At 45.4% G+C, this 17,071-nt stretch overlaps 1 protein-coding gene across 3 annotated transcripts in view; it reads left to right on the top strand.

Moving 5' to 3' along the window:
* CACNA1A (calcium voltage-gated channel subunit alpha1 A) overlaps positions 1–17,071 on the top strand; it is a 241,325-nt gene that overhangs the window by 67,748 nt on the left and 156,506 nt on the right. The window lies entirely within an intron of this gene.

Genomic DNA, 17,071 nt, shown 5'->3' with positions numbered 1-17,071 from the left:
CTTCTCCGTGTCTGTTCATTTTTACTCAGACATGAAATTGAAAGTGTTTAACATCCAAGGTGGCACGAGCCTGACCAATTAGAAAGGAGGCTTCCTTTTTGTGCCAAGCATGGACCCTTTGCTGCATCACAGGAGGTCCAGGAGACTTGGAAGGAGGCTGAGGTGCTGGGGAGCACTCATGGGGCTCAAGGAAGTACATATTTACTGATACTGTCTCTTCCTCCAGAAAGCCTTCCTGGCCTCCCTACCCAATGCCCACCAGGAGGCCAGTTTTAGTCCCTTCTTTATGGGTATCTGGTGACATCTGTGTGAAACCCTTCACCATTGTTTACTGGATTAATCATCTATCTTCTTCCTCTGGAAGGCAAAGACTGAACCCAGAACCTACTACAGAACCTGAGAATGGGGCTCAATAAACATCTATTGAATGAATGAATGAATGAATGAATGAATAACTGGTGGTAGAGAGAACCATGCTTTTTGGTAGGTTTGCACAGACATTGCTGAAGGGTACACAAAGGGAAAAATGGGATATCCTTGATTTTAGTCTTGTGCTCTGAAGTGGGAGTGAAACAACAGAGACACAGGAGCAGCCAAGGTTCCCCTCTCAACCTGACCTTGTGCCAGGGGCTGTGCCATGCAGGGGGCATCCTGGGAAGCCTTGGATTCCAAGAGCAGCGGGGACCTAGAGAACATAGAGGGCTGGGGGAAAGCCCCTAATTTCCCATTCTCTAGTCCTTTCTAAAAGCATGGGCAGGGACTTCGTAGGTGGCGCAGTGGTTAAGAATCTACCTGCCAATGCAGGAGACACAGGTTAGATCCCTGCTCCAGAATCAACTAGGCCCATGTGCCACGACTATTGAGCCTTCGCTCTAGAGCCTGTAAGCCACAACTGTTGAGCCCATGTGCCACAACTGCTGAAGCCCACGTGCCTGGAGCCTGTGCTCCGCAGCAAGAGAAGCCACCTCAATGAGGAGTCCGCTCACCACAAGTAGAGAAAGGCTGTGTGCAGCAACAGAGACCCAAGGCAGCCAATAAATAAATTTTTAAAATAAAAATTAAAAAAATAAAGGAGTGGACAGAAGCTCACATGTTTTTAAACTGTAGATTCAACAGCAAAGCCCACCCATCAAGAGCCAGATCCCGGAGTTAGACAGACGTGGGCTTCCCCAGCATCCGTGGGACCTGTGGCAGTTACAACCAACACTGACATTCATTGAGAACTTACCCTTGTGGCCGGTGCTATTCTCAGTACTTGGTGTAAATTATCTCATTTAATCCTCCAAGTACATCCCTCTTGGTAGGTGCTGTCATTGTCCCCATTTTGCAGCTGGGAAAACAAGGACGGAATGGCTGAGGGACCCCCTGGGAGTGAAGGGAAGGGTCGGGGCAGGGACCCAGGCCTTTGGGTGCTGCCCACTCACCTCCACTCCTATGCTGACCTCTGGTGTACCTTCTTGTCTCTCTGAGCCTCTGTTTCCTCATCTGAAGAATGGGGCTTATCATACCTATTTTGCAGGGTGAATAAAGATATCTGTAATAATGGTGACCACAGATACAATGCGTGCTGTGGCCAGGCTCTCTGCTTTAAGGACTTTACAAGGATCAGCTCATTCAGCCCCTGTCTTCCCGTGGAGTGTGAACTGTCATCGTTCCCATTTTATAGATGACAAAACTGAAGCTCAGAAAAGCTAGAGGACTTGACCCCAGCCACACAGCTAGGGAGTTGCGGAATTGGGATTTACACGAGGAAGCTTGGCTCTGGGATGGAAGCTCTTAACAGCCACACTCGATACGTGGAGAGAAGGTGGCTGATTTGGTGATTATCTGATGTGGGAATCAGGGAGGTAAAGACATCCTGCTTCCAGACATCCGCTGCTTCACTTGGCTCCAGAGGGGTAGTGGCTGGTGGAAGCAGTGCTGCCCGAGAGAGTTTAGCTGGATACATGGCAACTGGCAACCGTTCTCTGTGTTAATAATAATAATTGCTCTCATTTACAGCGTGCTTGTTGTGTGCCAGGAGCTTGTCTAAACTCTTTGCATAGAGCCACTCACTGGTGTCTTGCAGTGACTCTGAAATTGGGGCCGTTAGCACCCCTGTTTGTGCATGAGACCCCAGGAATGAGGTCAGTGGTCTGAGCTGCACCCCTCAACCAGATCGAGGTCAGCCTTAGCCCAACTCAGGCCCCGATCCAAGGCTCTGGGTGCAAGCCGATTTCCGCATCTCTAAGGGTCCATCTTCTTCAGCTGACATAGGAGGTACTGAACTGAGTATGAGTCTGACAAAAGAACTCCGATCATTTTTGCCCAAACCTGCCATCTTCTCCATCTTAGTAAAGGCAACTTCATCATTCCAGGTGCTGGGGCCCCAAACCTCAGGGCCTTTCTCTATTCCCCCTTTTTTCAACCCCTCACATCCAATCTATTAGTAAATCTTGTTGGCTTCTCCTTCGGCATCTACCTGGAAATCCACCCACGTCTCACCACCTTCACAGCCCTACTCTGGCCATACCCCCATATCCCGGTCTCTTAATGTCCACCCTTGCCCTTCTCCCCATGGTCTGTTACTCCCCATAGAAGCCAGAGGGTGCCTTTGAGCGCCTGAATCAGGTCATGTCCCTCCTCTGCTCAGAACCCTCTGTGGCTCCCACTTCTCTCAGAGAAAAAGCTCAAGTCCTCCCCATGGCCCACAAGGTCCTGCATCCTCTCCCAGCCTTCACCTCCCCCAGTCTCCTCACTTACTCACTCAGCTCCAGCCACATGGGCCTCCTCACTGTTCCCTAACCACACCAACCACCATCCAGCCTCTGGGCCTTTGCATGAGCTGTTCCCTCCATCTGGTCTCCATAGAACCCCTCATTTCCTTTGGGTCTTTGCTTAAATGTCCTTCAACACCCACCCCTCTCCTGATACTCCCACCTCCCCTTCTCTGTTTTATTTCCCTCTACATCTCTGATGGGGAACTGCCAGACCATATTTATTTCTTGTCTTAGTTATCATGCATCTCCACCACAAGTGTATCAGTCCCCTGAGGATGGGGACTTTTCTCTGTTTGGTTCACTGCTATGTTCCAGAGCCTAGAACAGGGCCTGCAACATAGTAAGTACTCAATAAATAATTCGTGCAATGAATTGTCCCAGTGAAATGCTCCAGGGGTCATTGAGCCCCTGCCCTGATTAGGTGGCAGGGTGCCCACCCTTACCTGATCCTCCAAGGCACTTGGCCCTCCTCTACCTACACAGCCTGTTCTGTTTCCTCCTGACCAGCTTGCCTCACTGTTCTTCCTTTCCTGAAAATTTTTCGTTGTGGTAAAATACATATAACAAAAGCTACCATTTTAACCATGAAAAAAATTTTTTTCATATTGAAGTATAGTTGATTTACAATATCGTGTTAATTTCAGGTGTACAACAGTGATTTGGTTATATATATACACATTCTTTTGCAGATTCTTTTCCATTATAGGTTATTACAAAACATTGAGTGTAGTTCCCTGTGCTGTACAGTAGGTCTTTGTTGCTTATTTATTTTATATATAGTAGTGTGTATATGTTAATCCCAAACTCCTAATTTATCCCTCCCCTACTCTCCTTTCCCCTTTGGTAACCATAAGTTTGTTTCCTAAGTGTGTGAGTCTCTTTCTGTTTTGTAAATAAGTTCTTTTGTATCATCTTTTTAGATTCCTCATATATGTGATATCGCATGATATTTGTCTTTCTCTGTCTGGCTTACTTCACTTAGTATGATAATCCCATTTTTTAAACCATTTAAAAGTGTACTGTTCAGTGGCATTAAGGACGTTCACATTGTCATGCGACTGTCACCACCATCTACTCCCAGAACTTTGTCATCTTCCCAAACTGAAACTCTGTCCCCCATTAAACACTAACTCTCCATTTCCCCTCCCCCAACCCCTGGCAACCCCCATTCTATTTTCTGTCTCATGAATTTGATTCCTCTAGGGACCTCACATGAGTGGACTCAAACGGTATTTGTTCTTTTGTCACTGGCTTATTTCACTGAGCGTAATGTCCTCAAGTTTCATCCATGTTGTAGCCTGTGTCACAATGTCTTTCCTTTTTAAGGCAGAATAATATTCCATTGTCTGGATGGACCACATTTTATTTAACCAGTCATCCATTAATGGACACTTGGGTTGCTTCCACCTTTTGGCTATCTCAAATAATGCTGCAGTGAACACTGGTTGTGCAAGGATCTATTTAAGTCCCTGCTTTCGATTCTTTTGGGTATATACCCAGAAGTAAAATTGCTGGATCACTGTTCTTCCATTTAAAAAAAAAAATCAAGATTTTTACTCACTGGGGCCCTGGAGGTCTCATTAGCTAAAGCTTTCTTGAAACTAGAAATAGGGGTGAGGGGTACACTGGGTGGGTGTGGGGGGGTGCCGACAGCTCTTGTGTCAGCTTTTTTTAAACATACCAGGAGGAAGATGTGTGAAATCCCTCCCTCCCCAGCCCAGTATCTCAAAATACCCCCCCACTTTAGGAAATGGCTGCGGCATCAGGAAGGCAGCGTGTGGCATCTGAGACACAATATCGCAAGTGGCTGGGAGCCCAGAGAGAAACCAGGACAGACGCGCTGGGGACACGGGCTGGAGATGTAGCTAATTTTAGTGGCTGAAGAGGCTGCGAGAAGAGAGAGGGGGTGTGTGTGTGCGTGCGCGCACGCTTGGCACGCACACGCAGTGTCAGAGGCCTCGTGGGGGAGGAGTTACTGAATAAGTTAGCTGGGGGGGAAAGTAAAGCTAGTGGGAAGGGGACCAAGACCCAGCACAGGGGGCGGTAGGTAAGTCCTAAGGTGTGAACCCCAGGATCACTGCGACGGGCGGCGTTAGTCGGCAGGTGGAATGGAGACGATTGCATCTGTGGAGACTTGCTGTGTGAGGCACTTCACCCACGTTGTCCTGATGGTCATTCTATGAGAAAGACACCATTGTGATCTTCCATTTATGGGCAGGGAAACTGAAGCACTGAACTAGATAACGTCCTCCAGAAGAAGCAGAGAATGAACCAAGAGGAGAAGGGGAAATACAGGGTCAGCGGAGAAACAAAGAAATATGAGCCAGAAGTCTCTCAGGGCACACCAATTGGCTGTGAAATCTGTGAGGGAGGTCAGGTTGAAGGGAAGACTCTAGGTGGCTGAGCACTTGGACTTGGACATTAGGATGGATGTGATGAAAATTCTGGCTCTACCACTCACTGGCTGTGGGGGCCTCTGTGACCCTCAGTTTTCTTTTCTGTGAAATGTGATGATGCCACCTGTCTCCCAGCATTGTTGTGAGGGTGTAATATGTCCAACGGGGGCCTGCTCCAGGGGAAAGTATCAGTAAACGGTAGTCATGGGAATGATATTGGCAGGTAAAGGGGAAATTCTCCATTATTGCAAAACTCACTTACTGAGTTCCTACTGTGTGCCTGAGGATACAGTGGCCAATAAGATAGGCCTTGTTCCTGCCCTAGTAGAACTTCAATCTAGACACACTGCACTCATCAGCCTAATAACTCTCTTAAATTGTGGTAAGAATAACAACTAGCACTTACTATGAGCCAGGCCCTGTTCTGAGCCCTTTTCAAATATTAGCTCATTTAATCTTCATGAAGGTCCTATAAGGCAAGAGCTGTTATTATCCACATTTTACATGTGAGGAAAGTGGGGCACAGAGAGGTTAAGTAACTTGCCCAAGGTCACACAGCTAGTGACCCACATCCAGGAGAGTGGTTGCAGAGTCTGTGTTCTTTACCACTGTGCTTTCCTGCCCCCTGATAGAAATAACCTTTAGTCACATTGAGTTATTGCTCTGTGCTGTTCCCTTCACACACATCTCATTGGACCTTCGCAACAATCCAATGTGGCTTGTCCTTAATGATCCCCATTTTATGGAGAGAAAGACTAACATACATAGAGGTTAAATACTTAGCTCAAGATCTTGTAGCTGAGGACTCTGGTGTTGCAAATTTGGGGTGGCCTCGGACCCTGCAACTGAGGCTCCAGTGGCTCATAGAGGGGAAGGCTTTTATAGGTGCGTTTATTCCATTTTCTCTGCTTCTGTGTAAAGATAAACACTCCAAGTCCCTTTGCTGTAAACTGTGGGACGTAATTATTTAATGGAAGGTAAATGCTTTAGAGATGGAAATTGCTGTGTTTTTTTTTCCCTAGGCATTGTTGCCCGCATACTAATGCGACACAATGTGTCTTTCTTCTGTCAGGTATTTTAGACAAATTCTATTTTCTTCAAAATATTTTGCCAAAGAAAATAGCAAATGGGAAAAAAAAAATCAGAGACACAGGGAGGGAGAGGAAACCATTCTCCTGGGTTTAAATAGAACAGCAGAGTAGTTGAGAGCATAGATCTCGAGTTAGGCAGATGCCAATTTTCAACTTACTTCCTCCCAGCAAGCAAGATGCTGGTTCCTCTGTGTGCCTCAGTTTACCCATTTGTCCAGTGAGGAGGATAACTGAACCTTCCTCTCACCAGTTTACCAGTTCCCTCGCTCGCTGTGTCTAATCTGCTGTTAACCATGCCCATTACATTTTAAAGTTCTGAGTATTAAATTTTTCATTTCTATGAGTTCTGTCTGGTCCTTTTCAACCTTCTTCATCTTTTGTTTCCCTGTGGCAGGGTTTCTCAACCTCAGCACTATTGACATTTGGAGGTAGATAATACTTTATTCTAAGGGGCCATCCTGTGCATTGTGGGGTGTTGAGCAACATCCCTGGCCTCCACCCACTAAATGCCAGTAGCACCCCCTCCCCAGTAGTGACAGCCAAAAATGTCTTCAGATATTGCAAAATGTCCCGTGGGGGGTGGGGGGCAGACTCATTGCCACTTGAGAATTGCTCTATAGATATTTTCAAGCATGTCTTATATTTCCTTAAACATAATATGCAAAGAATTATCTTATAATCAGTATCTGATAACTTAAGTATTTAAATTCTTTTGGGCTTTTTTCCTGCTTTCTCTTGCTTCCTTGAGTGTTTTATTATTCTTGATTGTGAGACACTCATTTTCTTTGGGACGTTGTTGTAGGGAATTCTTTGAGGCCTGAGATGAAGGTGCATCTTCCCTGGATTTGCACTTACTTCATCCAGGTGCTTGGGGCACTCCCATTCCAGGTCACCTTAAACTTTTGGATCACCCACTTGTTGAGAATTTAGGATTCCAGTGTCTGCAAAGGCTGGCTCATGGTTATAATTTTTTAAAGGCTTTTGTTTCCTCAAATTCTTTTGGGGTGGGAGGATGGAATAAATTTACTCCAGGTTTCTTACCCTGAAGCGGTAGCCCTTTGGGGGTCCTGTCCTAAGTCAGGTGCTCCTTTTAAGGCTGTCTATCTTAGGTGGGCCCTGAGCTTTGCCTTGTACCCCTGCTCCCCTTGAAGCCATGAAAATTCAAGCATGAAAATTCTGAGTTAAGCAGATGCCCTCAGAGCAAGTATGGCTTTGATGCTCTGCCTACCTCCTGGAGGTCCCCGATCTCACTTAAATGTGGGACTGACAATTACCTACTAAATTGTCCACACTTGAATGCTTCAACAAGTGGGTCTTAGGATTTTATGCAAGATTTATGATTGTTTCCAGCAAGAGGGTCAGTCTGATTACCCCGGGTGCCATGTTACCAAAAATGGAGGTCTGTCATGTGGGTTATGTAAAATAGCAGGGCATCTAGTGCCGTGCTTGACGTGTGCTGGCTATTTTAATTGTTACTGAGGATGGTGTGAACGGGAATGGAGAACAGTAAGGTCTTGATTAGGGGCACTCTCTGGATGGCAGGGCAAGGGGCCTGTGGAGTGGAAGGGTCAGAGGGTATGATGCAGATTCCCTTGAATAGTATTTCAGACTTTAGCCAACATTGGACAGGAGCCTCATTTATTTCTTGGAGTAGCTCTGAGTACCCAAAATGCTGCATTGCTCCAGGTGGAGTCTCTGAAAAAAAATTCTCTCTGGGGCTCACTCCTGGCCCACGCAGCATTGGCTGCTCCATTTTACCTCTTTCTCACCCTGAGATACACAGCACACACGCACACACACACACACACACACACACACACACACACACACACACACACCTGCCCCATCAACTTAATCCATGAGCTGGCAGCTGCTACTTGTCCCCATTCCTGGCTAAAAGTTAAAGAAGAAACAAACCCACTCACCCTCTATCACATATTCTGCCATGAAAGAACTCAACATCCTTTCTAACTTGCCCTCTGTCTTCTGAGCTACTTGCGGACAGGGGCCAGTTTTGTCTATTTCTGAATTCACTAAAGCTCTGTGCCAGGCAAACAGACAGGACTTCTAAAATGTGTCAACTGGCATTGCTTTCTCTTAAGATGCAACTAGAACAGGAATCTCTTTGGTCTGAAGCATCTTTAAGATTGTAAGACCATGTGTGATGGGTCTCCAAGACTACCTTCAGGTTTGACGATTTGCTAGAAGGGCTCACAGGACCCAGGAAAGCTATGATTCTCATGGTTACAGTTTATTACAGGGAAAGGATACAGATGAAAATCTGCAAAGCAAAAGGTGCTTAGGGCAGAATCTAGGAGAGACCAGGCACAAGCTTCTAGTTGTCCCCTCCCAGTGAAGTCATGCAGACAGTGCTCAATTCTCCCAGCAACAATGCGTGACAACAGGCATGATGTATTGCCAACCAGGGACAGTGTCTGGTGCTGTCCTTGGTATCCAGAGGTTCTACTGGGATTCAATCACGTAGGCATGGAACACCCATGTGACTGACTTTAACTGCTTAGTCGCCAGCACTTCCAAAGATCAAACACATATAGCATGGCCCAGGGCCCAGGTGAACACAAATAGGCATTCACCATAAATCACATTGTTAGTGTAAACTACCTGGCAGGCCCCAAGACCCCAGGTATACAAAGACACTCTTACCAGACAGGATATTCCAGAGGTTATTTCCTAGGATCCAGTCAATAGTCCTTTCTTTGGAATCTGCATGGTTCAGACATCCCCAACCCTGCTGAGTCAATAGAAATGGAAATCTAACCAAGTCATTCCTCTCATAAAGTCCTCCCAAGGTGATCCATTGCTTTTAGCAGGGCATTTGAGATCATCTGGCCTTTGCCCACCTCACTGGGGTCATCTCTCCTCTCTACCTACATCAACCTTCTTTAAGATCCTTTAGGGCTTCCCTGTTAGAGTGGCTGTTATAAAAAATACAAGAGGGGACTTCCTTGGTGGCACAATGGTTAAGAATCCACCTGCCAATGCAGGGGACATGGGTTCGAGCCCTGGTCTGGGAAGATCCCACATGCCATGTAGCAGCTAAGCCCATGCACCACAACTACTGAACCCACCCGCCACAGCTACTGAAGCCCGTGCACCTAGAGCCCATGCTCCACAAGAGAAACCACCGCAATAAGAAGCCTGTGCACTGCAATGAAGAGTAGCCCCTGCTCTCTGAAACTACAGAAAGCCCACGTGCATCAATGAAGACCCAATGCAGCCAATAAATAAATTTAAAAAAAAAGATCCTCTAGCATCCTGTGCTTTCTCCCACTAGGCAGCCTCAGCAGTACTCATCCTTTTTCTTGAAATACTCTTTCTCTTTTTGCCTTCAGGTCTCAGAATAGGCACCATTTCCTCCAAAAATCTTTCCTCCACGTTGGATTACGAAATTTCCTTATGCTCTGAGAGTGCCCTTGTTCGGTTATATTATCATTGAGATTTTCACAGTCTGCCTCCTCCCACTAGACTGTGAGCTCCATGAGAGCAGAACCCTCCCTGTTCAGTCCACTGTCACATCTCCAGTGCCTAGAACATCTTAGGTATATAATCAATATCTGTTATATTACGTGGTGAAGCTATGTTGCTATAATAAGAGACCTCAAAAAATCAGTGGCTTAAAACAATAAAGAATTTTATTTCTCCCTCCTGTAAGAGCTCCAAGATGAACCATGTAGGTTGGCAAGGGAAGCCCTGTTCCACAAAGTCATTCAGGGAGCCAGGTTCGTACCCTCTTATTGCTGCCAAGGGGGTTTGCATCATTCGCACAATCAAAATCGACTGACCTTATGAAGGCAGAAGAGGAGATGGAGGGGATATCCCCGTCTGTTAAGTCCCAGACCAGGAAGTGGTGCTGTACTGCTGCTCGCACACCATTGGTGGAAACTTAGTCATGTGATCACACCTAGCTGCCAGGGATGCTGGGAAATGTAGTTTTGCTGGGAAGCCAAGGGCCTGGCTAAAATTCCATTACCATAGAAGATAGCAAGGGGAGAGATGGATTTTGGTGGGCTTCCAGTGGTTAACACCATATTTATTGAATCAAATTGTCAAACAGAATCTATCTGATATGAAGCCGCTTCAAAATAAACTGATAGAATTGGGGGCATGTTGCCTCATTTTTCTTTGCTTATATTGGTTTCCTAGGGCTATGTTACAAAGTACCACAAACTTGGTGGCTTGAAACAACAAAAATTTACTTTCTCACAGTTCTGGAGGCTAGAAGTCTGAAACCAAGGTTTTGGCAGGGCTACTCTTCCTCTGAAGACTCTAGGGGAGAATCCGTTCTTGTCTCATCCAGCTTCTGGTAGCTCTAAGCGTTGCTTGGCTTGTGGCCACATCAGTCCAGTCTCTACCTCTGTGGTCACATGTACTCCTCGTCTTCTCTCTCAAAACTCCCTTTTCCTCCCTCTTATAAGGATGCATGTGACTGCCTTTAGGACCCACCCGTATAACCCACAAATAAGCTCCTCCTCTCAAATCCTTAATTTAATCACATCCAACAAGACCCTTTCTCCAAATAAGGTTACATTCACAGATTCCAGGATTAGGACATGGACCTACCTTTTGGGAGGGGAGGGGGCCGTGATTCAGCCCAGTACACCCACAATGCACTTTAGAATTCAATTTCAGACCTCTAAGGACCCATCTTGTATGTAATACCTGGGGACATCTTGCCACCAGTCCGGAGCCTTCATTCCACTTGTGATGTGCCAATCTGTTCTACAGACTTTACATGCATCAACTGCATTTCACTGTCTCTGTGGATAAAACCACAGAGAAATCAAGGCACAGAGGGGTTAAGTAACTCGCCCAAGGACACACAGTAAGTGGCAGAGCCAAGATTCAAACCTGTGTGATCTGACTATAGATGTGTGCTCAAACCACCTTATAAATGTTGTCCCAAATACTTTTTGAGCTTCTGCTATGCTAAGTGCCAGGAAGAAAAAAAACATGCGGCCAGGAGAGCCCATGACAGAGCTGGGGATGGGGATCTGCATCTTCATCTAAGATGGCCTGCATCTCATTTAACTTCTTATGCTGGTTTTATTGGAGAAGGCCTCACCACTTCACCCCTAGGAGGCTAGGCATTTGCATGCAGAGCTGAATAGGAGCAGAGACTCTGGTGCTGGTTGATTGAAACCTGCCTTGCTGCCTCTACAGTGGGCTCGGGTGGACTGTTCCATTTGGGGAGCCAGGCGCTCCCACTCTCAGCCCTTGGCCACTCTCTCCTGCTGTCGCCACAGCTGCTGGGCATGCAGAAACCCAGGCATGACAGCTTTTCCTCCCTGTTCCTGCCCAGTGGAGTGGAAACCCCCCAGGACCTGGACACCAAGCGCGTACAGGAGCAGAGAGCTGCACAGTTAATGCAACGCTTTCCTCCAGCCCTCCGGATGCAAGCTGACAGATTGGCTACTGGCCGACGGCCAAAATCCAGCAAGTTCTTGGCAGTTGCTTTCTGACCTGGACACGTGGCTGCCACCTCCTGGAGCATCAGGCTGCCTCCTCGAGGAGGGGATGGCGGTCTCTTTTGAAAGACCGTGAGCTTCGAGGTGGTTATCAGAGCCATCCTTGGAAACATCCTTTGAGTTGCGCTTGTCCCATTCGGTCTCCACTAGCCATATGTGGATTAAAATTTTCTTTTGCTTTTTTCAAATTGCAGTAAAATATGCAAGACATAAAATTTAATATTTTAACCATTTTTAAATGTACAGTTTAGTGGCATTAAATACATTCATATTACTGTGCAGCCATCACCACCACCCATCTCTAGAACTTTTTCATCTTCCCAAATTGAAACTCTGTCCCTATTAAACAACTACTCCCATGTCACCTCCTCCAGCCCCTGGCACTTACCATTCTACTTTCTGTCTCTATGAATCCAGCTGCTCCATGGACTGCATATAAGTGGAATCATACATTATATGTCTTTTTAAATCTAGCTTGTATCACTTAGCAGAATGTCCTCAAGATTCGTCCCTCTTATTGCATATTACTTAATTTCTTCCAATACTATTCCATTATATGGCCATACCACATTTTTTTATCCATTCATGCATCGATGGACATCCAGATGGCTTCCACCTTTTGGCCACTGAATAATGCTGCTATGGACACGGGTGTACAAATATCTGTTAAAGCCCCTGATCTCAGTTTTTGAGTATATACTCAAAAGTAGGATTGCTGGGTCATATGTTGGTTCTATGCTTAATTTTTTGAGGAACCACCATACTGAAATTTTCATTAATTAAAATTAGATCATGAAAAACTCCACTTCTCACTTGTACGAGCCACATTTCACCTGTTCAACAGCCACATGGGGTGGGGGTGGCTACCATGTTGGATAGCTACCATATTGGATAGAGAACATTTTTATCATCATAGGAACCTCTGTCAGCTCTGCTCCTGAGTCCTGTGGGAACCAGCACAATGCAGTAGAAAGACACGGGCCAGATTCCTACAACTCAATAGCAAAAAAACTTAATAACCCAACTTAAAAACAGACTAAGGATTTGAGTGGACATTTCTTGCAAATGAGACGTACACATGAGCAAAGGTATATGAAAAATATCCAATGTCACTAATCGTGAGAGAAATGCAAATCAAACCACAATGAGATACCTTATACCTGTCAAAATAGCTGTTATCAAAAAAAAAAAAAAAGACAATAAGTGTTGGCAAGAACATGGATAAAATTGGAACCCTTGCACCCTGTTGGTGGGAATGCAGAATGGTGCAGCCATTATGGGAAACACTGTGGAGGTTCCTCCAAAAATTAAAAATTAGAACTATCGTATGATCCAGCAATCCCACTTTTGGGTATTAATCCAAAAGAACTGAAATCAGGATCTTGAAGATATATTAGTACTCCCATGCACACTGCAGCATTATTTACAATAGCCAAGCTGTGGAAACAACCTAAATGCCCAATGACAGATGAATGGATCAAGGAAACATGTTATATACATACAGTGGAATATTACACAGTCTTTAAAAAGGAAATTCTGCAATATGCAACAACTTGGATAAACCTGGAGGGCATTATGCTCAGAGCAATAATGCAGTCACAGAAAGACAAATACTCATGAATCACTTATGTGAGGTATCTAAACTGGTCAAACTCATAGAATCAAAGAGTATAATGGTGGTTTCCAGGGGCTAGGTGGAGGGGAAAATGGGAAGTTCCTAATCAATGTGTATAAAGTTTCAGTTAAGCAAGATGAATAAGCTCTCAAGATCTGCTGTACAACATTCTACCTATAATCAATAAGAATGGATTGTACACTTAGAAATGTGTTAAGAGGCTGTATATCATGTTGTGTCTCATCACAATAAAATAAAATAATTTTCAAAAAGAGTTCTTAGAGCAAAAAAGGAAAAAAGAAAGACATGAGCCATGTTGATAAGAGAGTCTTCTAGTCTTCTAGTCCCAGATTTGTTGCTCACTTGCTAGATGACCTTGGACTGTCCTCTCAGTCCCCCTGGAACTTTTTCCTCCTTGGCGCAATCAGGAGATTGGTTTCAGTCAATTCTGAAGCCACATCTGGTTCTTAATGTTATCACCCACCTAGCTCTGGTCACAGGAGGCAGAAAGGTTGCTGAGGGTCTAGGGCAGGCTCACAAGGGCAATCAAGGACTATGTCTAGCTCTCTCACCTACATACTTTTCCCCATCTGCACCACCTACCTGCACCCCACGCTACACCCACCCGCCCTCCATCTCAGAGAAAGGCAGGATTTTCCATGTCCCCAGTCCTGCAAGGGCAGGATTTTTCCTGCTTCCCTCTCCAGCCACTGCCCTGACTCTCTCAAAATTCTTGAGAATGTAACCCACTTTCTTTCTCCTCCTCACCCCAGCAGTCTCTATTCCCACCTTCCCCAAAAATCACATTGGGAACAGGAAAAGTCCCCAGTGCGTAACCAAGTTGTCCTATTCAAGCATCTGAGAACGTCTCTCTTTGTACATGCTGAGGCATGCTGGTGCTGCCTCTTTTCAAGTAGATGATGCTTCTTGGCTTGCATTTCTTCTTTTCTAATTACTCCTTCCCAGCCCCTATCACGGGGTCATGAGGGTCTTCTGCTCACCTAGGGCGTACCCTTCCTGTGCCACACGTGATTCCCAAGCCATTGCTGACAGTCCCAGGGTTTCAAACCCTCCATTGCTTTCAAGATACTGTTCAAACTCCTTGGCATGGCACGTAGAACCACCCTCACCTGGTCTCCCACTGCTCACTTCTTGCATTATCCCATTTCTGTTGGAACCACTATACATGTAGCCTTCTCATACTTCCAAGCCTTTGCTCATGCTGAGTCAGACTCCTAAATCACCCTTCCCACTTCTTCATTTCAGAGTCATCTCCACTCCCCCAAGCTGAGCTCTGTTCCCTTCATCATTCTCCCAAAGCAAGTGGTACTACATATACAGCAGAAGTTAAGAACCCATATTCTGAAACTAGGCTGCCTGGGTTCAAATCCCAGCTCTGCTATTTACTACATGTGTGTGTCCTTGGACACGTTACAAGCCTCTTTGGGCCTCACTTTCCTCATCTGTAAAATGGAGATAAGAGTAGCTTCCTCATACATTTCTTTTGGAGATTAGATGAAACATTATGTAGAATAGTGCTAGCTATTCTTAGTATAACCTTTAACACCGCATTTTTTATATATTTATTTATTTATTTATTTACTGCATTGGGTGTTTGTTGCTGCATGTGGGCTTCCTCTAGTTGCAGTGAGCAGGGGCTACTCTTGGTTGTGGTGTGTGGGCTTCTCATTGCAGTGGCTTCTCGTTGCGGAGTGTGGACTCTAGGCGCACAGCTTCAGTAGTTGTGGCATGCAGGCCCAGTAGTTATGGCTCATGGGTTCTAGAGCACTAGCTCAGTAATTGTGGCCCACGGGCATAGTTGCTCAGTGGCATGTGGGATCTTCCCGGGCCAGAGATTGAAACTGCGTCCACTACATTAGCAAGTGGATTCTTGACCACTGCACCACCAGGGAAGTCCCTAACACAGTATTTTGAAAGGAAAGAGATCATGTCACATTTCTATTTATATCTGCATCCCTGATACTGAAAAAAATGGCTGACACATAGTAGGTGCTCAATTAATTGAACTAAACTGAACTATCACCTGTGTGCTGAAGATGCTGTATTAGGATAGGCTAATTGCTGTAACTGCTCCCAACTCTCAATGGCTTGAAGGATTATTCCTTGCCCATGTCACAGTTTGATTAGAAGGGGAAGGTTGGGCTCTGCTTCACACAGTCATGCAGGGACCCAGGCTCCCTCCTTCTTGTGGTTCTTCCATCTTCGAGGCCACCACTGGATTATCTACAGTTGGACTCTGGATGGGAGGAGAGAGAGTATGGAGGATCCTGCAGCTAGTTTCAGGAACCTGGCCTTGGTGTGGCTTATATCACTTCCTCTCCCATCCCATTGGCCAGATTTAGTCTCATGACCCTGTTTTGATGCAACAGGTGCTGGGAAATATAATCTAGCAATGTGCCTGGATAAGACAAGAACGTGGTAATTGGAGAACATTCGGTCTGTGCTGAGCCCCCTCACCTCCAGGCCTGTGCTCAATTTTCTCTAGGAGTTCCATGGCTAAATAAGCAACCCCAAATCACCCAGAACTCCAGCCTGTTCTCCTTCCCTTCCTACTCAATGATGCCATGTCTGCCCCACTCGCACAAACCAGGAACTTAGAAGCCATCATTGCCTTCTTTCTACCCCTCCCTCCTCTTATCCCCATAATCACTACATCTGTTGAGCCCACCTCCTGAATGTCTCTTGGAGGCATGCATCTATTTTTCTCCATCCCCTGCCCTTCCTTAGTTCAGGGTTTATCATCCTTCACCTGGACCACCTGAGTCTTTTTTCATCATCCCATTGAGATTTCACCTCCAGCATCCACTCCTTCTAACCCACTTTCCAACATTCTAACTAAATCCTCCTCATCTAATATTTAAGACAGATCGTGTCACTTCCCACTTTAAATGTCTAAACTGTTGTCTTCAAACCATTTTAGAGCAATGGGACCCTTTCTACCAAATAAATCTCATCTTGAAATAGGCTTTTTAATTTTAGAACAATTTTAGACTTATAGAAAGCTTGCAAAGATAATACAGGAAGTTCCCATATACCCCTCACCCAGTTTCCCCTAATGTTAGCAGGTTATGTGATCACAGTACTCCTGTTGAAGCTAAGAAATTGACATTAGTACATTACTATTAACTAAACTTTTATAATATTATTTGAATCTCAACATGTAAAGCAATAAAAAATGAAGCTTTGAAGCAGAAAAGGACTTTGCAGAAAGTTTCACCTGGTGGCCTACATCCCACTCCCCATTGCCCATGAGTTAACCCCTAAGGTGCCTCTGAGGAACCCAGTTTGAACTCACCAACCTTAGGACAAAAGAAACTCTTTGTTGTGGCCACCTTATCTGGCTCTTGCCCAGCTCACTAGCCTACCTTTTCATTGCCCTCCTCCTTCACTGAGTCAGTCAACAAACACTTATTGAGCATCTGTTATGTACAAGGCAATTTTCTATTTGCCAGGAACACTCTACAGACAAATTTCCAGAACTCATGAAGCTGATAGTCTAAAAGAGGAGAGACAGACCACAGAAAATAAACTTAATAAATAAAATATATAGTAAATAAATGCTGGTGAGTGCTATAGAGAAAAGTAAAGCCGGGAAGGAGCAGAGGGAATGCTGGGGTGGAGGTGCAATTTTAAACAGGATGCATGGGAATTCCCTAGTGGTCCAGTGGTTAAGACTGCCAAGGGCCCAGGTTTGATCCCTGGT

Source organism: Hippopotamus amphibius, chromosome 15, assembly GCF_030028045.1.
Source record: "Hippopotamus amphibius kiboko isolate mHipAmp2 chromosome 15, mHipAmp2.hap2, whole genome shotgun sequence".
NCBI lineage: Eukaryota > Metazoa > Chordata > Mammalia > Artiodactyla > Hippopotamidae > Hippopotamus > Hippopotamus amphibius.
Note: the sequence above shows the minus strand (reverse complement) of the source record. Positions and strands in the feature narration are given on the sequence as shown.